The sequence below is a fragment of the Marmota marmota genome, unplaced genomic scaffold (genome assembly GCF_001458135.2).
Source record: "Marmota marmota marmota unplaced genomic scaffold, marMar, whole genome shotgun sequence".
NCBI classification, from domain to species: Eukaryota; Metazoa; Chordata; class Mammalia; order Rodentia; family Sciuridae; genus Marmota; species Marmota marmota.
The window spans coordinates 12,816,449-12,844,432 of NW_026000174.1; the positions used below are offsets into that span (position 1 = coordinate 12,816,449).

Consider the following 27,984-nt stretch of genomic DNA (forward strand, 5'->3'; position numbering starts at 1 on the left):
GGGGACACATTTATTCCTTATCGAGAACGACTGTTACAGTGCAATGAAAAAGAACAAGTCATAGACCAAAGGATGAGTGAAGGAAACTAAATATAAGCGCACTGTTTTAGTCAGCTTTTTTGCTGCTGTGACTGAAAGATCTGACCAAAACAACTGTAGAAGAGGAAAAGTTTATTTGGGGGCTCACTGTTTCAGAGGTCCCAGTCCATGGACAGCCAGCTCCTGGGGCTCAAAGTGAGGCTGGACATCATGGCAGAAGAATGTGGTGGAAGGAAGCAGCTCACATGATGATCAGAAAGCAGAGAGAAAAACTCCACTTGCCAGATACAAATATATACCTTAAAGGCACATCCCCAATTCCCACTTCCGCTGGCCCTACCCTACCGGACTTTAGTTATCACTCAGTTAATCCCATCAGGGGATTAATCCCTTAAGGGAGCTGTTGCCAACTTCAACCTTCATGCCATCTTTCTTTACTATCCTAAGCCCTTGCCCAATCATTTCTCCTTCAAACTTCCTTGCATTGTCTCACATGTGAGCTTTTGGGGGACACCTCACTTTCCAAACCATATCATGCACGAAGTGAATGACCCAAATTATATGATTTCAAAGACAGATGATAAAAGTTCAGAGCTGGAGGTGGTGGCACATGCCTGTAATCCCAGTGGCTGGAGAGGCCGAGGCAGGAGGATTGAGAGTTCAAAGCCAGCCCCAGCAAAATCGAGACACTAAACAACTCAGTGAGACCCTGTCTCTAAATAAAATACAAAATAAATAAAAATAAAATGGGGATGTGGCTCAGTGGTTGAGTGCTCCTGAGTTCAATCCCCAGTACAAAAAAAAAGTACTGGATGATAGTGGTAGTTAGGATATTGGAAGCTCTGTGGGGGATGGGTAGACAGGTATTGGCTTAGACGAACCTTCTGAGGCATTGGGAAGGTTCTGTATGTTGATCTGAGTGGCAGTTAGATGGTTCTACACATGCAACAGTAAACACTTATGGACTTTATTCTAGGCATGTTATACCTCAACAAAAAATAAAATCAAAATACAAACTAAATGGAAGTGTAGTTTGATGCCCAAGAGAAAAGGCAGAACAGAAAAAGAAAGATCTGGACAACACAAACCTGTTGGTAAGAATCGAACTCATGGATGCTGGGCTGGGAGGGAATAGAGAGGATGAGGACATGGAAGCCAGAGCCCAGCAGGCAGTTAGACCTCAGAGAAGAGGGGAGAGCAGTCAGTGAAGGATTGGCATTGGCTTCTGCTTGCTCTCCACCCTCCTCCACTGCCTCTACATCCCAGCTCCTGCCAGTTAGCCCTGGGCAGTACCCCTGGCTGTGTGCAGTAATGACAGTCCTCAATATCCCCGCTTATTCTAGCATGGTCTCCATCACTGTGTAGCTTTCCAGATGAATGAAGAGATTTTTGCAGGACCAAGCCGGTGTAACTTCTCTTGTTGGAAAAATTGTGCCCAGCCTCAGGCTGCAAAACCCACAAGTACCTCCCTGAAATACTCCCTCCTCTACAGTGCTACTCCCTTGTGGTCATTGTCCATTTCCCACAGTGATTTCAAAAATCGGCCATGTGTGACATATCTTAGAGTGCATTTTTTGCAAGACTTCTATCCTTTAAAGATTGATCACCACTAAAGCATTATAATTAGAAAGGTAGACAAGGAAAAAATGCCAAAGAGAGAATATTAGAAAGAACTGAGACAATTGAGCTTTGACCTCATTTGCTGAGTGCTTACTCCGTGCCAAACACTTAAGCATGTCTTTTTATTTAGACTTCTTATTGGCTTTTTAAGGTAAACATCTCTATCTCTAAAGATGAAGAATAGAGTTATGGAGGTGTGGGGACTGAGATCACACAGGCTGTCAGTGGCCAGATGGCTCAGAGATCTGGTTCTCCTCATTCCAGACCACAGTTGTATCTTGCTCAAGCAGACCCCCATTAAGACACCATCCTCAAGGGGGCTGCTGCCATCCTCAGCCTTCATGCCATCTTTCCTCACTGTCCTAAGCCCTTGCCATTCTCCTTGTTTCTGCAGTGGGGAGGGACAAGTACTCTTGCCATTCCCTGTCCTAAAATGTCTCTGGATCCCCTTCCCTCCAGTGCAAGGCCCAGCCTTGGGTCTGCAGTCAAAGCCTGCCAGAATCTGACCTATCTTATGCTTCTAACCTTTCTATTCATTGCTAATTGTGGTTTTTTGTTTGTTTATTTGTTTGTTTTGTTTTTTAAATACCTGATGTTTTTTCCTGGGGGTTCTCAGCCCTGGTTGCACATGAAAATCACAGGGACCCCAGGGGTGCTCTGGCCAAACCATAGCCTAAGATGGGCTCTCCCAAAGCCCACACTTCTCCAGGCCTGGGTTTCACTCACAGTTTTCCTTCCTGCCTTCCTCCTATCTTTTTTTAAATCTTTCCTCTCCTTCAGGGTTTTTAGTTCATAGTGACATTTTGTAAGCCTTCTATCTTTTAAGGATTGATTCATGCTGTGAAAATAGAAATTAGGTTAGATCTATTTGATCATAATTTCACAATAATAATTAAGTGTGCTTGATATTTTTATTCCAAGTTCAATGCAACATCTTAAGAATATGCTGGGACTATGGGCCATGAAGATCCTTGATGAAGAGTATATGATCTCTGCTTGATGGAGACTGCTTCTCATGAGGGAGATAACATGGATGCATGTAACTAAGTCCAGGCAGGCGCTGGTGAGGGTTAAAATCAGGGCCAGCGTTCTCTAGAGGCACTACAGGGGGTGTTAATTCTTTGGAAGATTGTGGAAAGAATGATTGTATGCATCCTGGGAGGTGTCTGGTAGCCGGTGAAGGGCTTAGTGACCACTAAAACTCAGTGTGAAGCATGCCTTTTTAACTTAAAGAGTGTCCTTGGGGAAGCTTTGATTTTTCTCATCAAATGGGACAGTGCAGCATCAGAGTCATGATGCAGATGGAGAGAGTTCATGTTTGTGCACAGCCTGTGCCTGTCCCAGTAAGTGCTGGCTGCTTTTGTTGTTGTTGTTGTTGTTGTTGTTGTTGAGAGAATGAGGCAGAGTAGGTTACCAAGGGAAGTCTTTCATTTATTTATCTGGCAACATCTATTCCTTCTCGGATGAGGGACTGTGCGTGGATAATTTGGTACCTGTCCTAAAGGAGCTCCTGGTCTAGTGTGAGAAACGCATGTGAAGAAAATTACGGTAATGGTAGTCATTGCTGTAATAGAAATTTGCAGGAGAAGTTGAGGGAGGTCAAGGGGACTCTGAGTGTGGGTTATGGGTTCTGAAATACTCCCTAGAGGAGCTAGCTGTACCTGTGCAGTGTGTCAGAGCACAGGACTCAGTTCCACTGGGAAGGGAAAGAATTAGAAACTATATATCCCTTCCCGAGGTCCTTAACAATGAACTACGGGTACAGAAGGCCATTTGAGGTACAGTACTTTCTTCTTTCAAGTGTCCTGCTGTATTTGGGACTTGGGGTTCAAATCCTACATACCACATACTAACTGTAAAACTTTGATTACTTAATCACTCTTTTCTGATTTTGTTCCCTTACTCATAAAATAGAATGAATAGTATCTACATTGTAAGGCTGTTGAACGATATTAATATTTTATTAAGTCAGTGACTCTTACCTGCCTTATTTACCATTGCACCTCAGCTCCTAGCCTAGTTCAGGGTGTTTAGTAGCTGCTTAAAAGATTTTATTTGAACAAGAGGATAAGTGATGTATGTACAGTATTTATCTAGTGCTTAGCCCATATTTTATAACCACTTAATAAATGGCAATTAGCCTCATCACTATTATTCCTGGTAGGTTGAGTGCCACTTGGCTAATAGGAAGAAGCCCCTTTGCTCTTCTGTTTGCACGAACTCGAAACTTTTGGGAAAAGAACCATAAAATGCTCAGAAAAGATTTTTTTATGGACATTTTTACTCCAGCAACCATTTCCGAGTCACTATTTTATAATCTGCCTATGTAAATATTAATTAAATGGGAAGCCAGCCTCTTGCCAGGCTGTACACATGAAATCATTGCATGCATAAAACAAGAAACATAAAATTAGAATCTTAATGAGAGCAATTAGAAAAGAATGATTGTTAACAAGCTTAAATTTTCTCTGAAAATGAATTAAGAACTATTTTTGTGCTTAGTACTATTATCTAATTTTTACTGAAGTCTGGAGTTTGAATTTCCTAGGAACCACCAGAGTGTGGGTTGATTGTGTGCGAGCTCTGGATAGCATTTCCTTCGTGGGCTGTAATGACTTCCCTGCTGAGGATCTTTCTGTGCTTCTCTGACATTTTGCCAGTATCTCTCCCCAAAGCACAGGAACCTTAAGGACTCCTCACTGGATTTTTGCCGAGCTGTGCAAGAAAGTCCATTCAGCCTAAGTTCCCTGAAGGCAGTGCTTGACCCTTGTGCTTTTATCCCTCTCTGTAGTCCAGACACAAAAGACTGCCCAACCAATGCGTGCAGAATGTCTCCAGTGGGGAGCAGGACCTGACCATTTCTCCCTTGAAGATTTAGTGGGCCACTGGATTAAATATGCAATTCAGATCTATTCAGAGGGCACAGGGAGAGGGAAAATGAGGAGTAAAGGTATAATAAAATGGGAGAGAAATGTCAGTGGGCCTGTCAATGGGAGTATCGTTGCCCACCAGTGCCACACCCCACAGCCTGGTGACATGAGAAGAGAGTATTATCAAGGTCACTAAGGATGGAGTATCATTTCTCAACTATACTCCTGTAGTACATAGTCACCCACAATTTTCCATTCTTTTAACTTAACATAACCTTGCTTTGCAGAGGCCACTTCCTCCCTTCTGAAGGCAGGCAAATGCCTAAGGCACTGGCAAAAATAAAAGCCAGACAATAAGTTGGGTGCTTAGATCACTCTTTCAAAAGGAGTCAGGTTAGCTTTTCATTATTCATTTCCAATTGGTTATTCCACTTTGAAGCAGACATTTGTCAATCTCCTACTGTACACATGTAGCTTCCTGTCCAGAGACACTTCTGTCTAACATGGAAGAGAGCCACAATGTGAACTCTGACCTACAGCAAACTTGGTTAAGCCTTACAGGACTTTTTGTGCTTTTTGAGCAGTCATCCTACCCATTCTGACTTGAAGCATCAAGGAAGCCTTCTGGATTCAGTAGATAAAACAAAATAATCAGGCAGGCAGTGAGGTGGCACTTTCTAGTCAGGAGGGCTGCTGGGCATGGAGAATTAGGCTTGCCTATGGGGAGCCACAGACCTTCAGATATGACAAGCATCCAAGGGTAAGGACTGACCTGGCAGGGATGAGTCTGGGAAGGTAGCTTCAGTCTAGACCAGGGATGGGCTAACTTTCTGTGAAGGGACAGAATGTAAATATTAGAGGCTTTGTAGGCCAACATGCAGAATTGAAAATATTATGTATATACTTATAAAATTAGAGAGAAAACAAATTTCTCAAAAATTTTTAGTGACAAAATTAAAAATAATAATAATAATGGAATAATTTTATGTAATATAGGTCTGTTAATGAGAAGAATGGATTTTTTAGGAAAGTAATATTGGCTGAGTTGGGGTTCAAAATTAGTGTTGACTTTCATTAAATTTATTGCAAATATCAATCCACAAAAAACATTCCTGGGGGGGTGGGGCTGGGGCTCAGTGGTAGAACTCTTGCCTAGCATGTGGGTGGCCCTGGGTTAATCCCCAGTACTGCCAAAACAAACAAAGAATCAAACAAATAAACACCCTTTCCTTGCTCATGGCTAAACAAAACCAGGTGGAGAGCTGAATGTGGCTTGCAGGCCATATTTTACCAATTTCTGACCTCTGCTATTGAGAAGAGAACACTGGGCTGCCAGGTTTCCGATTTTGTATTTAAGTAGCAAATAATACCTGAACAAATGCCTGAGAATAGTTGGTTTGACTGGGCCTTACTCAGCACATCATTTAACCTTCCTAAATGGACATAGTCACTCTCTTGTTTCCTTACAGCTGAGAAGCAGCCGGAAGCTATGTAAGTGTAAGAGCCTCTTTGTCTTTATGTATAATGGGTAAGTAAGTCATCTCTTATGGCAACCAAGAATACAAGATACAGGATTCACCATTATGAAATAATATTAGTCTCTGGCTGCTGTGACCATTTTGTATGGGGTTCTCTTGGGAGTTAGAACAAGGCTTTTAAAACAAATAGACAAGGAATAAATGGTATTAAAATAATCAAGGGAAAGTAATCAATCTGCCTAGAATCTAGCAGCCAAGAGTATCACAGAAGATCTCTATCCTGGGGGACTTAGGACTCCTCAAAGAAGCACCCGCCTCATGTAGCTCCAAAGGAGATTGGACTGGAGAGAGGTTTGTTCATTCTAGCTGCTGAAATCTCATCTAACACCCCCATTCTTTTTTTTTTTTTTTAATATTTATTTATTTATTGGCGGACACAACATCTTTGTTTGTATGTGGTGCTGAGGATCGAACCTGGGCCGCACGCATGACAGGCGAGCGTGCTACCACTTGAGCCACATCCTCAGCCCATAACACCCCCATTCTTTGGGGTACCTTTTAGCACATCAGAATCCTCCTAATCTAGACTGCATTTGTGAGAAGGTGATACTTTATAACCACTGTCCCAATCTGCGTCCATGAAGGAATTTTGGCAGAGTGTTACTTTATTTATTCAGTCAGTCAGTCAGTTCATACTTGTTAAGCTCTTCTTATGAAGAAGACATACCTAGACTTTGGGGAAATGACTAGAGGTCCAGGGCTTGGGACATCCTGATTTTTGTGATAGCTTCTACTTCAATCATGAGGGGAAGTATGATGATGATGGTGATAGTAATGATAATGAAGATGGTGCTAGTGTTGGCCCTGGAGCCAGGGAGAGGGGAGAGGACAAATCAGCAGATGCATGAATGTCTTTAGGAATGGGGTTGGTGATGGAAGAGGGAAAAGTTCTGTAGAAAAAGTGAGCAATCAAGGGAAATTAGTGTAGAGTCCCCCCCCACCCCCATCCATGGTTTCGCTTGCCATGGTTTCAGTTACCTGCAGTTAACCTTGATCTAAAAATATTAAGTGGAAAATTCCGGAAATAAATAATTCATAAGCTTTAAATCACATGCTTTTCTGAGTAGCTTGATGACCTTTACGCTATCCCCCTCCATCTTGCTCAGGATGTAAACAATCCCTTTGCCCTGGGTCCAGCATGTTCCAACTGTACACCACCTTACCTATTAGTTCCTTTTAGGTGTCTCAGTTATCAGATTGACTGTGGGGAGTGTCACAAGTAACCCTTATTTTACTCATTAATGACCCCAAAGAACAAGGATAGTGATGCTATCAATTTTATTATGGTATATTATCATTGCTGTGCTTATTAGGTATTGTTATTATTCCCTTACTTTTTAAATTAAACTTTAACATAGGTGTGTATACCTAAAAATAAACATAGTATATGTGGGGCCCCACTCAGTCTGCAGTTTCAGCCATCTTCTGGGGTCTGGGAACATGTCCTCAGTGAATAGTGGGGACTGCTGTAGCCATGGCTACTGATTGTTAACCACAGTGCAGTGGATCAGCCAAATGTCTTGGGATCAGAAGACGTCAGCTCAAATCCCAGCCTCAGAAATTTACTATTTGTGTCACCTTGGTGAAGTTATTTCAAGTCTCTGAGCTTCAATTTCTTTTTCCAGGAACCTGAAATTTAAATATTCTTCTAAAATTGTTTTTGCACATCAATAGTGTACACTAATTCAAAAAAGAATTGGCCCCACTGAATGGGGTCAGAAACACTGAACTCCTTCAACTATCCTGGTAAATTATTTTCTTCCCTTGTATGCAAGGTATGTGGTTCAGAGTAGATGCTCCACAAATGTTAGCAATTGTCATACATAGTATTTGTGATATTTGAAATGTGATGAGTTCCTTGTCAAGGCCAGAACTAAACATGACTATGGTGTGTTTGTGCTTGTGTGTGTGTGTGTGTGTGTGTGTGTGTGTGTGGTGTATTAGGTACAGGGACAAACAGAGGATTCAGAGTGCCCGAGATTCAGATGCCCTTTCAGCCTGTTCCCCACCCAATGCCGACGGCCATCTGCTCTGTGCAGCCGCCTGTCTGAGAGTGGAGGGTATCCATGGAAACCAGTATGAAGGTTGCCAAGAGGACTCTGTGGCAGCCTGGTAGAAGGGTAAGTGGAAATCAAGTGGAACCGAAAGTGACAGGCTCATGTGTGTTCAATGGAGTGGGAAGTGGTCAGCTGTGAGAGCCAGGGTGGGGCCTGAGCACAGTCAAGCTAGCATTCGGGCACCCAGAAGAAACCTCTAGACAACTCAGGGGGCCCTGCACAGCTGTGCTCCAGAGGGCCACTTTAGAGACTCTCACCAGTAATTTCTATATCTATCTCTGTCCCTCACCTCTTCTCTACCTCTCCTCTTACTTCCTGTGGTAGGAAATTTAGTAAATACAGTACAGAGAAGAAAACTTTATTTAAAAAAGAAAAATTTAATCACCTCACATTAACCACCATTCATAAGTTGATGCTTAAATTTTGGTGTTAGTTTACCTTTTTTTAATTTTTCTTGAGGTTGAAATCATGCATTTCCAACTCTGCATTCTTCTTTCTAAAAAATTCTTTTGAGTCAGACATTTTGCTTAGAGGGAAAAAAAAGCGGGATTTATAGTAAGATAGCTTCTCCCTTTTCATCCCAGATTAGCCTCAGTTAATGGCTGAGTCAGAAATAACAAATTGATCCAAAATGGATTTTCCTAAGTGAATGCTATCATACTGCCTTAGCTGGTAGCACCCACTGCATCATTTTCCAATTTTTGAATTGGAGATTTTTTTTAACATTTATTTTTTTTAGTTGTAGGTGGACACAATACCTTTATTTTGTTTTTATGTGGTGCTAAGGATGGAATCCAGTGTCTCATGCATACTAGGCGAGTGCTTTTTCTCTGAGCCACAACCTATGCCCCAAATTGGACATTTCTTATGTATTTAAGCAGCTTTGATAAAGTCTTGTGAATGAAGGAAATAAAGAAATGGAACAGAGGGAAAGTAATAGGGGTTGTTTTGCTGTTTCTGAAATGAGCATTGAGATTTAAAATGTATACTTTCAGGGAGTGGGGGCGCATGACTGTAATCCCAGCTACTCTGGAGATTGAAGCTGAACAAGCACAAGTTCAAGGTTAGCCTGAACAGTTTAGTGAGTCCTGTTTCAAAATAAAAAAATTAAAAGGCTTGGGGTATAGGTTAGTGGTAGAGCATGCATGAAGCCCTCCTTCTTGATTTAGTGGTGCAAGAACCAGGGGTCCTATTGTTCCTGTCACCCCACCTGTGTACAACTGGGAAGTTGGGAAGGCACACCCTAGTGGTGGGAACTGAGTCCTCACAGCCACCAACATGTTTGGGGGAAAATAGACATTCCATGTGGAGGGACCAAGATGTCATTTCAATCTGAATGTGTCTCAGATGGACTCATTGTGTAAACCATTCTTTTTCTGATTAATTAGTGCAGTTCTGTAGAATCTTGAGCGGGACATTTCATGGGGATGATGTCAGCCATCCTGAGAGCTGTGGGAAAAGGCTAGTTCAAGGGGAGCTTAGCAGAGTGCTGATAAACCAGGGCTCACACGGGGCCTCCTTAGTATTCGTGCTTTTCCCCCAAAGCATTATAAACTCTTTATTCGCATCATTTAAATAATTGCATACTATACTATCATGTGGATGTAGCCTGTTTTATTTAACCATTCCTATATTTCTGGATGTTTCACTCATTTTCAATTTTTCACCACTGTTAATTCAAAACTAACTTCCTTGCTTGCTTGCTTGCTTCCTTCCTTCTTTATTTCATTCTTCCCCTTCCTTCCTTCCCAAATAGCTCCATTTCAGAGTCATAATTGAGAACCCCAGCAATTTAGTGAACAGAAGGAGTTTTATTAATGTATTGTTCTGCCCCCCTCCTCCATTTTCCTGATGTGACAGTTGAGACTGGCAGCTGGGTGTGTGATTTGTCCAGTAGTGCAGAGAGGTGGGTTTCACACTAGGGAATGGAATCCAAGGCGTTATGGCCTCATGGCCCAGTGCTCTTTTCTCTCCCAAGCAACCTTGCTCCATCTCTTGGTTGTACCTGCTTATGTATTTCACAGTCCATCACATAGGATGCTCCAGCTAGCCCACTCAAGACCCTTGAAATCCCTGGGGTCACTGTATTGCAAGTGTTTCTACCCTTAAAAAATATTTCTATCCTTATAAGTATTTATTTATGAGTAAATACTGTCATTGTCATGGCAAACTAGAAAGCAAGGACTCTCTCATTTTCAGCTTAGAGTCAGCTTGCATGATTGAAAGGAACCAGTGATAACTCGACCACTCCATACTGCTCTGCCATGCACTTCTACACTTTCACTTGAAAAAAGGAATATATGTTTGGGAGCAGTTTGAAAATCAACACAAAGTAAACCCCAAAGTGAACCCAGATCAAGGAATGAAGCCTTATTTAAGCTTATTGACTAGCTTAAAATGAATTCAACAAATATTTTTTAAACCTTGAAGTGAAGAAAACACTGAGTTAATCTAACAATTGTTCAAAAGAAAGTTTGTATTCAGATTGCTTCTGGTTTAATTTGGGAGACTGTTTTAATTGTAGGTTTTATTATTTGGGTATTGGAAGACCAATTGGGAAGATAGTTTGTTCCCCTCAGGAAACACCAGGCCACACTAGGCCACACGGGAAGCAGTTGGGGAAGCATGGGCAAGAGACATTGTTTTGGTTTTCTCGGGAAGGAATGGTGAGGTAGGGTAAGCAGGCTAGGCAGGTTGAGGATTGGCTAGTTTGAAGAGTTTAGATTGCTCTGGGGCTTAGGGGCTGTCCATGTGCACTGAAACCTGGTCTAGAAGCAATAGGACACAGGATAGTGACCCAAATGCAAGACCCTGTGAGAGCCTGATAAAGGAGATGGTTGGGGAATGGGCATGGGTTTGTTTGCACATGAAAGGCATTCTCACAGGCTAGTTGCTTACTGTCTCTAGGAATTGGGATGGGGATAAGGGACAGTTTTCCTGGGATCTTTAAGACCCCAGATGCTAAAACATCAGAGGAAGAAGACATGTCTAATTCATAGGCCAGGCAGATGCTCAATGTTAGCATTCTATAGGGTAAAAGTTGTAGATAACAAAAGAGAAGCATCCTTTGGGTGTTAAAAGAGATTGTTTTTACAATACTCGCTCTGACACAGCCTTAATGGAAGAAATGGCTTTCCAGCAGGGCACGTGAGAGCAAGCAGCCCAGCTCCTACCACTCATTGGCAAGCTACCCACCTTGGGAAAATTACTTAAACCCTTTCAACAACGTTTAAATACTCATTTATTCCATTTATATCCCAAGATGGCAGGTCAAGCAAATATCGCAGTGTGTCTCTCGATGTACATGAGCCTGCAACAGGGTCACCTGGTGTACCTGTGTAAGATGCAGCTTCCTGGAGCCAGAATCAGACTCTGAGGGTGGGGCTCAGGAGCCTGCCTTTTAACAAGTCCCTCAGTCCTACCCTGTGTGTTTCCTAGAAACACTGAAGTTGGAGACAGCCTAGAGGAAACAATGCTAGGCACCTTCTAGAATATAAAGGGTAAAGTTCTACACGCTCACAAAGAGATTTTTATGTACTTCTTACAAGTACAGGCTTTACCATGCTTCAGAATCCTACCTGTCAGCTCCTGGCCTCGGTCACATCTGCTGAGTAGGTAATAAGCACGTGTACAATAAACACACCTCCCCAGAGCCCTACCTCCTGCAGCTTGGCCAGTCTTAGGCCAGCTGCTTAGGGAGGCTAATGTTACAGATGTTCTGATACCACACAGAAAGCCCTGAAACCAAAAAACCAAGTCCTCAGACTGCAAGAAGTTTCCAATCACAACGTGGCCATGATACAACTGTGTGATTTCAAATTCCTGATTTATCCCCAGGGGTTTCTATTTTTACCTCATTTTTTAAAACTATAAACTAACAGGCTAACTGGAAGTGATTTGGGCAGTTTCAAGGGAAAATACATGAGTAAAATTTATCAAACTATTGCTAAGTCCTTTGACCTGACTGAGTAGTGCTGTCGCAGGCAGGTGCCCTATAAGCTGGGGCTGGAAATTGAAGGGGTGGGAAGACTAACATTCACTAAGCATCAGATGCCACTCGTACCTTGGCATTGACATCTTCAGTCCTCACAGCCTACCTGTGAGGTACATTTTCCTGCTTCACTTCCATATGGTGAAGTTCAGACATTTCTACTCCCTTGCCCAAGATCTCCTGGGAAGTATGGGATGCATAAGGATTTCCGGCTCACTCTGCTTGCTCACAGAGACTCTGTTATTGCCCAGCCAGAAGTCTCCAGGCCCAGGGGTAGTTGAAAGGTCACTCCTTTACCATCTAACTAGTGATCCTTACAACACTCTGGTAATAGAGCTTCCGGGTTGTGAACTGATAACTCAGTCCACTGACCTTCACAGATCTCTGAAATAACAACCAAATTCCTGGCTGCCTATTTTGCTCCACATTTTCCTTCCCACTCCCTTAGTAATTATACAGTAATTATTATGTTGGTGATTACCTCATTAGTAATTTGGTTTGAGAAAGGCCTTTATAAGCTACGAGTTTACAAACGACAAATGCAGTTTTAATAGCCCTTTAACACTCATTAAGAGGAAAAAAGTTTTCCTGCACAATATTTTGAAAACTGTTGGCGTCTCTCTTAATTAATGTTTCTTTAAAGAGACCAAGGTTTTCTTGTCTGAAGAGCTGGTTTCCAAATAAGCAAAAGTGCCCTGAAAGTACTAATAAAGCAGAGCGGCCTCAGGGCCCCCCCCACTTCCTGGGTGGAGACATGGGCCAGGGCTTTAGGAAAGCTGGAAAAGACACTGGACTGACAAGGAAATTTGTATCCCGGTCATGGGTCCCCAGAGCCAGCACCTCAAAGTCCTTTCTGCTGAAATCAGGTTAGAAGCCCCTGGAGGCCAGTCTGTCCTGCTCGGCTCTCCCGGCAGCCCTTGGCTGAGGAGTGAGGCACTGGGACTCCTCAGTGCAGCAGGCCCGGCTCCTCAGTCGGGCTTCACTGACTGCCATGCACCCCCACGTCCCACCCGCCAGTGACTCAGGCCACAGGCACAACTTGGAGTCTGTGGAATTTGCTTCCACCATCCTGTGACTGTGAAAAACCTTACGTCTCCCATCTTTGGGAAATTACTGTCAACAAGATTCAACTTGTGTTTGCGTTGACATTTTTGCCACTGCCCCCAACTTCATAAGGAAGAATGCAACTTCTCATTTATGTGCCCGAGCACATTGTACAATACTTCCCTTGCCATATTATTTGTTTATGCAGAAAGTATCAGAGTCTCGGCTGCCAAGCCTGGGGACAGGGACACAGCTACTCCTGCCTAACCCTCCCATATCTCGTATCTGGATTGTGAAGGTCATCTTCCTACTAACTGGTCTCCCTGCTTCTCTCTTGCCCAAATGGTAGCTGTTCTGAATGCAGCAGCTGGAGGAAATCTCAAATAAGAACCAACTCATGCCATACTCAGAGCTACATCGGGTCCCCTTGGACCCAATGGTGGCTTCCCATCTCACATAGAAAAAAGTCAGACCCCTCACTCTAATGTACAAGGCCCTGCCCCATCTGTCCTCCCTTCATTTATCTCACTTCTTGGTTTCTAGCCCCTGTTAGCTCTAGTCCAGCTCTGCTGGCCTTGGCGTTACCCTCCTGCCTCAGGGCCTTTGCCCTCTGCCTGGAACACTCTTTCCCGATATGTCCACAAGGCTCATTTCCTTCAGTTCTCTGCTCAAGTGTCACTTGATCAGAAGGGCTGTCCTGTGACTCTAGGTAACAGCACCCAAAAAGACATACACGCACATGTGACTGTTACCTTTTTAATTTTATTTTCATATTTTTTAGTTGTAGTTGGTCACATACCTTTAATTAATTAATTAGTTGATTTTTTATATGGTGCTGAGGATCGAACCCAGTGCCTCACACATGCTAGGCAAGCACTCTACCACTGAGCCACACCACCAGCCCCAACTGTCACCTTTTATTGCCCACCTAATTTGGTATCGTTGGGCAAGTGCCTGGAATTGCAATGAATAACACAAAGGAGGCCTGACCTGGGCTCAGATCTGCCACTTGCCAACTCAGGGATCCTTAGCACCCCATTTTTATAAAAATAGAATAAATCTAATGAAACTGAGATGAGGATTAAATAAGAGGGTTTGGTAAGGTCAAGAACTTGCCCCCCAAGGCACAGAGCCAACATTTGAATCTCAAAGTCACAGTTGAAAATAGATATAAATGAAATTAAGAGAGAATCTCTTAGAATCTTAGAATCTCTATTGACTAGAGAATTTCCACACCATTGCTAAAAATTCATTCATTCACACACTCGGTGTCCATTGCCAATGGACAGAAATGCCTCTGCAGGTGGTATTTACTGGGTAGAATTGGATCATCCCGTCTCAGTAACGTGACTGGACCTTGGTGCCTAGCTCCTGGAACAGCAGAAAGGATCAATTTTCATTGATCTTTTTCTAGGCCTGACCTTGATATCCCTTCCTGTCTCCCCCTAAATATATCAAAGCACCCAAGGAGGGAAGCGTGTTCTCCTGCAGCTGAATTTCAATGGTTTCAGGTTGAGGTTTCAGAAGCAAGTACATGACCATTGAATAGACAGCCTTTGAATCTGCTGCCCTTTCCTCTCCCTTCATGTGTGAGTTTTGTTAGCTAGCACGGTCACTCTCGGGCCATCCATCATTGTCCTTGTGAAAGCGCTTTTGTGCTGTCTCCTGGCCCTGTGTTAAATGATCTCATCTGGAGGAGGGGATCGGGAGGGGAGTTGACAAAGGGCAGAGGGAATTTAAGAAAATACTTTGAGAAGCTGGGTGTAGCTCAGTGATAGAACTTGTGCTTAGTATGTGCAAGGTCCCAGTTCCATACCCAGCACCACCAAACAAAATAACATGGCGGGGAACCCCAAAACCCAACTTCTATTACATTTCATTAAATCCTTATATCAACACAGCAAAGCTCAGGAAGGGCAGTTTTTGAAGTTCTGCAGCTGGTAAATGGCATAATTGAGATTTCAAACTCAAACTGCTTGATGGGCCACGCTTTGTTCTTGCTGAGGATGAATGCAGATTACAGGACAGTGACCCAAAATAGATCTCCCAGCAGTCCCACCAACAATTAAACTGTTACCCAACAATAACTCTCTTTGAAGTAATTCAAATTTTACTTCTTACATAGTCACACTGGCACCCACGGTGTGCCTGGAACCAAGGGCTGTGCCAGGCACTTTACGGACAATATTTCCTGTGTTCATCACTCTGTGGCAGCAATTTTGGTGTTTCTCAAAGTGTGTTCCTATGACCAACTGCATAACATCACCCAAAGAACCTGTTAAAATAGAGATCCCGAGGCTTCAGCCCAGGACTGGCAACAGTGGAGTGTTCGTCATTAACAAATTCTCCGATATATTCAGCATTCAAAGTTTGATAGCAATTATTCTTAAAAGATAAATCCTTTGTTATTAATGAAACACTGAAAGTCACTTGTCTTTTTTGAAGCCTTTGTACATTAAGCATTTTGTACTTTAATGCAGTTATTGATTCTTTTAATGAATAATGAGTTTAGGAAGGATTCTGACAGGAAGTTGGAACTCGGTTCAAGGCTAAGTTGAATGAATTTTACCTGGCACCCAGAGGAATTTGAAAGAATTTATTTTTAGGACACACTACTAGGTCACAACTATAAAACTCAAGTCCTGATATAAAAATAGTCAGGAATTTGTCCTGTAGAAGGAACTTCTATAATATTCTATAACATTTCAAATACAAGCTTCTCAAGTATTTAAGTAAACTATAATAAACTATATCCAATAAGATACAAAATTAACTTGATATCTTTTAATGATCATCAACTGTGTACTAGATGTAGTTGGTTACAAAAACAAACAGGCCAGTGAATTCTTTTTTTTTTAATTTTTTTTTTTTGTTCTTTTTAGTTAACATGACAGTAGAATGTGTTTTGACATAGCATATATACATGGAGTATAACTTCCCATTCTTTTGGTTGTACATGATATGGAGTTACACTGGTCGAGTATTCATACAAAGTTATGAAAGTTATATCTTTCTCATTCCCATCTCCCCTTCCTCCCCATACTCTGTCCTGTCTAATCTGGTAAATCTCCCCTTCTCCCTCTGCACCTCTCCTCATAATTATGAGTCAGCATCTGCATATCAGAGAAAACTACTTGGCCTTTGGGTTTTGGAGATTGGCTTATTTCACCTAGCATGATAGCCTCCAGTTCTATCCATTTACTGGCAAATGCCATAACTTCATTCTTCTTTATAGCTGAGTAATATTCCATTGTGTTTCTGTACCACATTTTCTTATCCATTCATCTATTGAAGGACACCTAGGTTGGTTTCATTAGGTATTGTGAATTGAGCTTAGGCCAGTGAGTTCCAACAAACAGTCAAAGAAGAATTAATACTAACTTTTCACAAATACTTCCAAAAATAAAAAAAAAAAAGAGTGAAGCTCATCTTATAAGGTGAGTATTATTCTGATAGCAAAACCAGACTAAGACAGTAGTCACCTGTGGAGGTGGGAGGCGACAAAACCCAGGAGTCACATGCTGGCTCTGTGACTCAAGCAGGTAGTTTTTAGAGGGAGGGTGGAGACAGGAAAGTCAGAAGACCTTGGTGAGGACAGTGGTGGTGAGGACAGTGGTGACAGCAGCCCATGCACACACCTCCACGCACATAGAGTTCACATCCTCTTGCTGTAATTTAATTTCTGGGTATCTCGTGGCCAAGGATATTAAGAAGCTATTGTAGGAAGCGTGTAGCTCATGAGCAGATGGAGATTGCGCTTTGTCAACAAGACTGGCTCTTTTGCCTTCTTTCTCTTCTCCCCAACCTCCCCCTCAGGTGACGCTGTTTCCCTGTTGTTCCCTCACTGTCCTCTAAGAACTGCTCCCTCCAAGTAACACCCTGCCGGCACGCCCACAGCCTCATTTTACAGACTTGGATTCGGCTCCAGATCTGGTTATTTGGTTATGACCACTGCAGTTTAGGCTAATCCTTTGACAAGCCACCAAGTGATGGCTGCTGTGCAATCAACCTTTTCTTTTCAATCCCTTTGGTCTCGAAATAAAGGACTACTTTGTGTGTTGGTATTAGAGCAAAGCCTCTTACCATTTGTAGTGAAATCTTTATTGAATGCATGAAAGAGAATTAGTTCAAAATAAATGTACTTCTAATCCGGGATGCCAAAAAGATTCCCATCCTGGGGACCACTTTCATTAGTTGACCTGCTTGGAGTCCCAAGCAAAAAACATGATAGTAAGACATAGGCCCATTGGAGTCCTTGTGAGTTTGAGTCCTGGCACTGCCAGAGACTTACCAGCTCTGTGACTTTAGGCAGATCACTTTACCTCTCTGAGCATCCATGTTCTAATCTGTAAAATAGGAAAAATGAGTTCTATCTTGAAGTTTGGTTTGAGATTAAATCACATCAAATATGTAAATCCATTTTAAGTCTCCTGGCACATCGTACGTTGTCACTATTTGTAAATGTAACTTTTACATTGAACAAAGACAACTTAGGACATTGTAAGATGACTTTATTTTTGCTTCTAACTGTCCCTTTAAATTTATTATTAGTATTATTTTTCAATATTGTGGATTGGCCCCAGGGTGCTTTACCACTGAACTACATCTCCAGCCCTTTTTATTTTTTTAATATTTATTTTTTAGTTTTTGGCGGACACAACATCTTTGTTTGTATGTGGTGCTGAGGATCGAACCTGGGCCGCACGCATGCCAGGCAAGCGCGCTACCGCTTGAGCCACATCCTCAGCCCCTTATTTTTTATTTTGAGACTGGGTCTAAGTTGCCCAGCCTGACCTTAAACTTGCAATCCTCCTGCTTCGGACTCCACCATGTCTGGCTCTGCCTTTAAATTTATTCTATGGTGCAAGTTCTTCCCTTTCCCTTGGATGAAATTTGGGGCAAATCTCATGACTTGGCAGTTCTCTAGTCATTAAAATGTCTAGCCCCATGTAATAGGCAAAGGGGTAGCCTACTTAAAATTGGTATTCTTCTCCCTCTGGCTCTCTGGCTTGTTCCAGGGGAGGAGCCTACATTGGCACTTGACCCTCTGTCCCTCCCTGGCCCCACCTTGAAACCTTCCAGGGTTTCTGGCAGGCAGCCAAACCAGAGAGGCAGGTTCCTGCTTGGACTGGCCTCTGCTGGTGGGTGCTCTGGCCAGCAGGTGTTTAGGTGTGCTCAGTCTCTTGCGGGTGCTTTGCTGGGCTCTTTGGAGACCCCCACCCATTGCCGCAGACCTCACCCTGCAGGCCCCTTGATAAATGTGATCCCTCTGGCTGGTATCAGATCCTTTCTCATCTCCGAGCATCCTGCAGTCCCTCCTTCTTCCTATCGGTGAGATCTTTTAGCCCTCTCAAGTCCCTCTGGTTCAGGGAAATAGCACTGTGCAGTTTGTATTGACGAACACAGAGTAAGAGTCCCCACAGCACAGCCATCTGTATCTCCTTCACTCTGCACCTGGACCAGCCAGCAAACCATTTCCTGAGCCTTTGGGTTTCACAGACGAGTCTGTTCTTGGTCCACCATAGCTTCGAGGTTCAGCTGTCTCTGAGCCTTTCTTGTGATGTCAGTTGAAAGGGGAACAGTCCCTACACAGATCCCAGACTCTTGCTAATGTCCCTTCACCATTCTCAGCCTTTCCTTTGGAAGTCTGCATTGGGAGCCCCATGTCTTGGTGCTCCATCCAAGTCTTCCATTTCGGTCCTGGGACATGGCTATTAATGGTACCATTCTTGTTTAATCCCAGCATCTCTTGATGTCCAAGGTCAGGACACTTAACTCCTCAGCCCCTGTCTCCTTCTGGAAGATGGGAATGATGATAACAGTGCCTGCCTCACAGGGTCTCTGTGAGCAGGAAATGAGAGGAAGCAGGAAGCATACTGCAGCCAGTTCCTGGTGCTGAGGAGGCTCTCCATATGCAGGCTGCTTTCACTCTCATGGCCATTATCACAATTAATCTCAAAGCAATCAATCTCTAACTGGGAAGGCCCCTTACTCTCATACCCTTTTGTTACCAACCCTTCCTCCCTTACTGCTTGGCAGAGCGCATGCGCACACATGTATACCCGCTAGCTGATGCTCAAGCAGGGCCGCGTGTGCAGTGACTGTTTGGGGGAGTCTCCCACAACCAGCACCCTGCTGCCCTGTCCCCCTCTACCACCACTGATAGGTTTATCTCTTTCCACTGTCTCTTGCAACTACCTAATTGAGAGGTGGGTCTGTGTGGGCCAGCTGCTGCTGGTCTGCTGCTGGGTTCTCCTAATGGCACCCAATTTCCTGAGGCAGAAAGATGGCTTCCACCCATTGTTGGAAAATTGCTGGTGGGAGCCTCTGTGTTAAATGATTATGAGCAGGAATTTGATTTTTTAATCTCAAGCAGTAATACTCTGCATTTTGCCCCTCTGCTTTTAGTTGTTTCCTTTTAAGCTTAACCTAGTCTGGCTTTGCTCCAAATGAGAAAAAATAATAGGCTGGAAGGCCTGTTTTAACTCGTGATGCACTTTTCTGTTACCCGTCACAATGATCTTTGGCCCCACACCATTGGTTACAGACTCTGCTCAGGGCTTTTTTTTTTTTTTCTCCCTACATCTCTCTGGGCTATGGCAGCTTGCCGGGTTTCTGTTTTCACGACTGAAAGGCTCAAGGGTCACTCAGTTGAACTGGGCTAACTGGGCTGCGTGAAATAACCACACAAGAGACACAAGTACCTTTTTGTTTGGGGTCACTGTGATGGCTCCTCTGACCTTAAGAGTCCGCAAGAAAAGAGAGAGCGGAGCATGCGCGCTGACCCCTTTTATTGAGGAGAAGCTATTCAAATGAGGCAAGGAGTCAGGTTTCAGGGGGCTGAGTCTATCTTCATGATGTCCACTGTCAGCAGGTTGACTGACACCGGGGTAGGCCACACCCAAAGGCACAGTAAGAGAAGGGGACACACACAAGGCACTTCCATGGAAGATTCTATCCTAAACAGGGCAAGGGGTTATATTACAAAGGAATAGGTGAGCATAGCTTCACCCATGGGGCTGTAGCAAGACATACCCATGCACGAGACACCGACCCTCGAACCCAAGAAGGGTGTGGGGGGAAAGCTCTGCCACATTTCTGTGACTGAGCGTCTCAGCACCCAGCCAGGGAGTGTGACTCAGTCAGGTGTAAGGTTGGTCTCCCACAGCAGCTCCCATACCATGTGACTCCAATCATTTGGTTTTTGGCTCTGCTCTCTCTTATCCCAGGTGCTAATACAGGCCTGGGTCATGGTGCCACTCTCTGAGGCTGCGGATGAGTCACTGCACCTCTCTGAGCTTAGTTTTCTTATCCATAAAGTGGAGAGTTGCTCTGAGGATCAAATTAAATAGTGCAAAGTCTCTGCTGCTTGGTAAACCCTCGGTGAAGGCGACCATCTTATAATTGTTGTAGGCACTCCATAAATGAATAATTTGTTACCAGAGTTGACACTGGGTTTCCTCATTAAATAAAGCATACATGAATCTGCAGCACCTGTTGTCCCCAAGTGGTCTCTCTCGAGCCTCTCATTGTCTCCAAGTAGCCTGAGACACCCAACTGAGGCATCTTCCAGACCACCTTGTCACTATATTCTGTAAGGGGATTTATTTAAAATTAAAAGCCCAAATTATTTTTTCTTTTCCATTTCCTGTTAGTTAAGCTGTTTTCTCCGTCTCAGCTTCCTGCAAGTGGTCATCTCATGCTGAGAATGGAAGCTGAAACTGCCCCAAGCCCTGGCCCAGGGCCAGTGAAAGTCAGAACACTTCAACTGTAACATACATCAGGCTCACACCGTTTGGCCGAATCTCCATATGTGTATTTCCTGGTTTTTTGTTCCCAAAAATTATACTGTTTCTGCTGGGGTGCTGGGGCGCACGCCTATAATCCCAGTGGTTTAGGAGACTGAGGCAAGAGGATGGTGAGTTCAAAGTCAGCCTCAGCAATGGCAAGGAGCTAAACAACTCAGTGAGACCCTGTCTCTAAATAAAACAGAAAAAAGAGCTGTGGATGTGGCTCAGTGCCCCTGAATTCAATCCCTGGTACAAAAAGAAAAACAAACAAATAAAAAAAAAATTAGACTGTTTCTGTAGGATGGGAGAAGGAAACTACCTTCCAGTGTTGGCCAAACTGCACTTAGATTCAGTTCCCCTTTTTATATCATTCTATCTTATGTCTGATGTGGGTAGGTGACCAAATCCAGCCAGTTGGGATCCCAGGAGCCTCTGGCCTGTGCTCCAGTAACAGTTTCTCTGCTCTGAGGTCTCCAGTTGGCTCCTACTATTTCCAGTGTCAGATTCAAGCTCAAATGTTTGGCCGCACCTCACCATGCCATCTTGTGGGTCTTTCCTGCCCTTCCTATAATTCCCAGCTACAAAAGAAAGTGAGCGCTGGGTGTGGTGGCACACGCTTGTAATCCCAGTGGTTAGGGAGGCTGAGGCAGGAGGATCCCAAGGTGGACAGTCAGCCTCAGCAATGGAGAGGCACTAAGAAACTCAAAGAGACCCTGTCTCTAAATAAGATACAAAATAGGGCTGAGGATGTGGCTCAGTGGCCAAATGTCCCTGAGTTCAGTCCTCAGTACCCTCCACAAAAAAAGAAAGTGAGCATCTTCAGGTGCCATCCAGCTCTGCCAGCTCTGTGATTCCCCTGCAGTCTGGTTCACCCAACAAGCCTTTCCGTAGAGCCTGCTCCATGCTGGCCCTGGGCTAGGCTTGGGCACTCAATAGCTCTGTTCTCACAGGCCTCCCATCTATGTAGGCTGTCCAGAGACACCTCGGCAGAAGGGAATGTATGTGGCAGCTGGGGTAGGAGTCCTTGACCTATCTGGGGATTAGTGATGGCTCACAGAGGTGACATCTGAGTGGGGTCAAGCACAGAGCATGGGGCCTGGGAAAGCATTCTAGAAAGAGGGAACTGTATCATTAAAGAACAGAGGTGTGCAGCAGTTTGGCAAATCTGCTAGGGAATGAGAGAGAGAGGCAATGGGCCTCTGCAGTGGACTGTGCTGGACTGGAATCTGCATCCGATTGGGGAGCCTGGCCTTGATCCCCCAGATGTGGAATTCACAGAGGTCATTTAATCAGGCCAAGTATCTGTTCAACTGTGGCCATAAGTGTGTCTCCCTTCTGGTAGTGTAATTTTCTCATGTGACTGGGCACCCATTTTTAGCTTGCTGTTTAAATAAGAGAGATTGTGGGATTCTTTTTGTTGTTGTTGTTATTGTTCTTTATATCGGAAACTGATTAATGTAGCATAATGAGAAAATGTCAGATCCGTAATTAGTTGTTCAGTCTTGAATTTGATTTTGGTCCTTCGGTTTATTAGCTGTGTGTCCACCTATGGCCTTGTCATGGAGATTAAAGACCAAAAAAAAAAAAAAAGATGTGTTTTTGTGAAGCATCTGGTACACTGTAGACCCCCATGTCCCCTTTTCTCTCCCGGCTCTGTGGCAGGTCAGGAGCATGATGACCTGCACAGTTGACAGGTTAAGAAAGCTGAGGCATTGTTGTAGGCATTGATGTGCCGGTTTCCTTTGAAATGTTAATTGCTTCCCCCAAAGACTGGGTATTCTGAAGGCTTTGTTTGCCTAGCTGAACCCTGGTGCTGGTTCTGGAGGATGTGACAGACTCTGACCTGCCGTTCCAGCTGTTTGAGAGATGCCACTGAAGACAGCGCCAAGCACTGAGGCTGTGATAATGAGTGTGGACATGATCGTCTTCCTGTGAACAGCTATGGGAAGCTTGGAGGAGGGAAGGATTGCAAGAATTCCAGTGCCTCCCCTTCTCTGCCTGAAAACCCTTACTGGTCTTCTAAAATACCCTCAGATTCCTCTGCAAGCTCCTTAGACTTCCAGGTCCCTTGCTTTCTTTGGCCCTGCTGTCTACCTTGTCATTGCTGTATTGGGTGAGGCTCACTGCCCTCAGCAGAAGTTCTGAAGGCCAGTTCATGTCTTCCTGTTACTCAAGGATGCTTTCTCAACACCTGTTGAACCAGATAGCCAGCAGAAGTTTAGAGGCATAAAACAAGATTTAAAATGTTAGCTGAGTACCTGCAATGTGTAAAGTGTATGTTCATAAGTGCTGGCTGCCCAGCGAGGTGAGCCAGGGGACTTAGGCAGGGACCTGTGATAAAGGTGAAATTGCCTTTCTCAGGACATGGACCTTTTCCTGATGGGCCCAATATTATGCCAGCTTGGGTCTTCAGCCTCTTTCTTCTGTTGCTGCCTTTGTTATTTTTGGGTTGCTTCTGAAAGTCAGTTTCCCCAGTAGAAAAGAGAAGAAAAAAAATTCAAGGCAAGGACAGGCCATACAGACACAGACCAATTAAAGAGGTTTATATAGAGATTTGAGGCAAAAAACAAACTGGGAAACATAGTCACAGAGAATTATTGTCTTTTGTTTTTATCTACAGTAGAGAATTCTTACAAATAAGGAAAAGAAAAGTGAACGATGAACTAATTGCTACTTGTCATTTTTACAATGAAGAGGTAAAAAGGAGGGTGCCGAGTCATTTGTTCAGCAACACTGGTCGGGCGCATGTTGAAATGTGCCAACTTCCAAACCAGGCACCAGGGACATGGACGTGGATGTGGAGTTGGATGGCCTAGGTTCCAGTCTGACCCTGACTGGCTTAGACACCTCAAGGAAGATCTCGCACTTCTCTGGGACCCAGGGGGACATCAGCCTTACCAGCTGCATTGAAGGTGAAAGAGCAAGTGCATGAGTCCGCCCCTGCCCCTTTTGTAGACAGGGAGTAAGGGAATCATTTGTCTGGGGCCCTTCTCTTGCCCCTGGGCAGTTGGCCTCTAAAGGTGTCAGCCACACCAAATCACAGTCTCCCTGGGTGTTAGCCCAGCAAGTGATGACCTTTACCCTGCTGCCTTATGATGAGGCTCTACATCCCATTTTTAAGTAAACCTCTCTGGATTTCATGGCTTGAAAAACAGTCTCACATTTCCTCAGACTCTGACACCTCTGAGCATGTCTGTTACTTCTCCTAGAGCTAGCAGGGTGCTGAAACTTGCTGGGAGTTAAGTTGCAATAGAAGAAGAAAAATAAGGAGCTATGAAAATTTAGTTGCATCTGGTAAGGGAAGTCCATAATTCACTCACCAGACTGCCTGCCCCACAATCGATGTACCCCAGGGGGACATCACTTCAGATGAGCTGAGGGGCAGGGGGAGCAGCTGGAGGCAGGATTTAATGGGGATAAGCTCCAGTGAATCATTAGGAACAAGAACCAAAAGTCATATTTAATGCAATGAAAATGGCATTGTGGAGATCATCTATTTAATGTTTTTACACTCAATATTATTTAATCATTTCTGATATATATTCATGCCCCAGACCATCAGGCTTAGAATTCATTCATATTTATAAACAAAGGTATGATTTGAGACCTTCACACAAAATGATAACCAAGAGTTTATAATATGTTTAAAAATGCTGTCTTGTCCAAATTTGTAACAAATTTCTGGAAATGAAATTGCCAGATCAAAGGTTATCGATGTAAAAGGTGTCATTCACTAATTCACACATTCAGTAAACATCCTGTACCTAGGATGTACCAGACACTGTGCAGAGCCCTGGAGCTGCAGACTGCCCCTGGGTTGGACCAGCCTACATTTCCCCATCTCTTTGCCAATAGGGGGTACCCTTATGCTTCTTCTTCTTTGCCAGTCTACATGAAAGTAGTGGTAATTCCCAATGGTTTAAAGATTTAAATGTAAATTAAATACATAAACGTGAAAGGGAAAATCTTAAATAAATATTGATACTACTGTGGAGTAGGAAAGGAATTTTAAAGTGTAACCTCAAGAGTAGACATGATAAAGGAAGAAGAGCAAACCACATCCAAATTTAAGGTTTATATAGAGATTTGAGGCAAAAAACAAACTGGGAAACATAGTCACAGAGAATTACTGTCTTTTGTTTTTATCTACAGTAGAGAATTCTTACAAATAAGGAAAAGAAAAGTGAACGATGAACTAATTGCTACTTGTCATTTTTACAATGAAGAGGTAAAAAGGAGGGTGCCGAGTCATTTGTTCAGCAACACTGGTCGGGCGCATGCTGAAATGTGCCAACTTCCAAACCAGGCACCAGGGACATGGACGTGGATCTGACACCTTCTCTGCCCCACCCCCCAGGCCCCACAGATGGGCTTGGGGACAAATACCTAAAAGCACAGCATGGGAGGTCAGGCAGAGAATCTGGTAGAAGGCCCAGGCATCAAAGGAAGCAAGGATCATCTTCTTAGAAGGAGAGGGAGCAATGTCAGGAAAGGAGACATTCCAGCTGAATTTGAAGCCAGTTTTATTCAGATATAATTTATATAACATAAAACTCATTCCTTGTCAGTGTACATTTTAATGAGATTTAGAAAGTTTATGCACTGGTGTAGCTATCTTCAAAAGACAGTTTTAGATTGCCCCCTCTCAATCCCAGCCCCAGGCTGCTACTGATCTTTCTATTTCTACATTTTGCCTTTTCTAGAAATTTCATATAAATGAAATTATATGACACCAATTATTTTCTCTCAGGCTTATTTCATTTAGCATATTATTATTTAGGGTTAACTCTGTTGATTTGCTTCTTTTTATTGCTGTGTAGTACTGTATTGTGTGGATATACCCATTTTGTGTATTTGTGCATTAGTTGAACATTTGGGTTGTTTCAGCTTTTGGGCGACTATGAATAATGCTGCTGTTAAAATCCATGTACAAGTTATTAGCAGATGTGAGTTTTCATTTCTCCTTGATACTTAAGAGTAGAATTGCTGGGTCATATGGTAAATATGTGGTTATCATAGAAATAATTTTTTTCAAAGTCCTATTCCATTGACCATTCCCACCAGAAATGTATGAGAGACCCAGTTGTTCCACATTCTTGGTGACTTTTGGTATTGCCAGTGTTCATAATAGCCATTTTAGTGGATGTATAGTGGTATCTAACTGTGGTTTTAATTTGTATTTTCTTAATTATTAATAATTTTGAGCATATTTCCATATGCTATTTGACTTTTGTGTATCTTCTTTAGTGAATTGTCTATTAATATTTTTCCTGTTTTCAAGTTGGGTTGTTTGTCTTACTATTGAGTTTTAGGAGATCTTTATAAAAGTATTCTGGACATAAGTCCTTTATGTCTAATAAAGGACGTATATTATGTATGTCTAAGATATATATCTAATATGTCTAAGAGGTGTGTGTCTTAAACTATGGTGCTTATCTTTTTATTGTCTTAATGATGTCTTTTGAAAAGTGAAAGTTTCATTTTAATAAACTTTATCTTTTTTTTTTTTCTTATGTCCTGTTTGAGTTTCAAATTCTAAGAAATCTTTGCCTATTCCAAGACCAAAATGATTTTTCCTGTTTTCTTTGGGAAGTTTTATGGAAATTTTATAGTCTATAGTTCATTTTTAATTATTTTTTATGTATGAGGTAAGGTAAAGCAGAGACTCATTTTCTTTTCATATGGATATCTAGTTTTCCCAGCACCATTTGTTGAAAAGTTTACTCTTTTCCCCAATGAATTATCTTAGCACATTTGTCAAAGGTAAATTGGTCATGTATGTAAGCCAGTGGGATGATTTAAGTGTTTAATAGCTATTATCTAGAAGAACTTTATGTGTAGAGTTGGCCAATTTCCTGATGTCATACTCTTGCATGGTATCTTTCAAAGCTACTATTAGTTTCAAAATCCACTCACTAAATTCCTGAGAATTTAATAATCAGTTCTGTAAACCAGTATGAGTCAGATTCAGCTCACTACTATATACAAAGATCCATCTCTGAACTCTGTTTTCTGTTCATACATCTGTGTGTCAATGCTTAGGCCAGTAACATAATTGATTACTATAGCTTTTATAAGCTTTGAAATCAGGTGGTATAAATCTTCAGATTTTGTTTCTCTTTTTCAATATTATTTTGGCAATTTCTTTTTCATTTCCATAGACATTTTAAGATCAACTTGTCATTTTATTCAAAGAATCCTGCTGAGATATTAATAGAATTGCTTTACATTTATAGATTTTATCAACTTCTAGATAATTGCCATCTTAACAATATTGAATCTTCCAAGCTATGAGCATGGCATGTATATTTATAATTACCTCTTCAGTTTCTCTCAGGGATGTCATGGAGTTTGAAGTGCACAGGTGTTGCACTTCTTTCATTAAATTTACTCATAAGTATTTTATTTTTCTTAATGGTATTGTGAATGGATTTTTAAATTTTTTATTTTCTCATTGTCTGTTCCTAGTATATTATACAGAAATATAATTGATTTTTGTATATCAATCTGGTATCCAGAAGCCTTGCTAAACTCACTCATTGTTCTAGTACCTTGTTTTTAGATTCCTGATGAGTCAAATTAACTCCTAGTTTGAGCAGTTTTAGTTTTTTACTATCCATCTTCATAATAATATCCATACTGCACACATGGGCTTTCTTTGTGTGAGACACTTTCCCAGGTGCACAGAGGCCTGGGAGCTGCAGGCAGCCTATGACTTGACGTAGATATTAGCTACATGTAGAAGGAGCCATTTACTTAATCAGGGGACCCAAGCCCTGACACTTCCCATTCTAACTGTTAGCCACATCAGATCCTTCTAAGGAGAGAAAGATTTTTTTCTGCTTATCTTCTATTCATGTGAGATCAGCTTCAGACTTTATATACTGCCCTTTTATATGCCCAACATATGCTTTACTCATTTTGGAGTGCCATCACATCCAGTAAATACATGTATTTACTGGATATTAATGTATAAGAAGAACGATCATTACTGATTAGCGTGCTGGCATTCTCTTGATGCTTCTCCCATTCACA

At 42.7% G+C, this 27,984-nt stretch overlaps 1 protein-coding gene and 1 long non-coding RNA gene across 2 annotated transcripts in view; both read left to right on the forward strand.

Moving 5' to 3' along the window:
* Map6 (microtubule associated protein 6) overlaps positions 1-27,984 on the forward strand; it is a 72,239-nt gene that overhangs the window by 12,448 nt on the left and 31,807 nt on the right.
* Positions 227-27,984, forward strand: part of LOC125612015 — a 29,037-nt gene continuing 1,279 nt past the window's right edge. The window contains exon 1 of the long non-coding RNA XR_007342265.1: positions 227-8,187. This is a non-coding gene — a long non-coding RNA (uncharacterized LOC125612015). The remainder of the gene's footprint in view (positions 8,188-27,984) is intronic.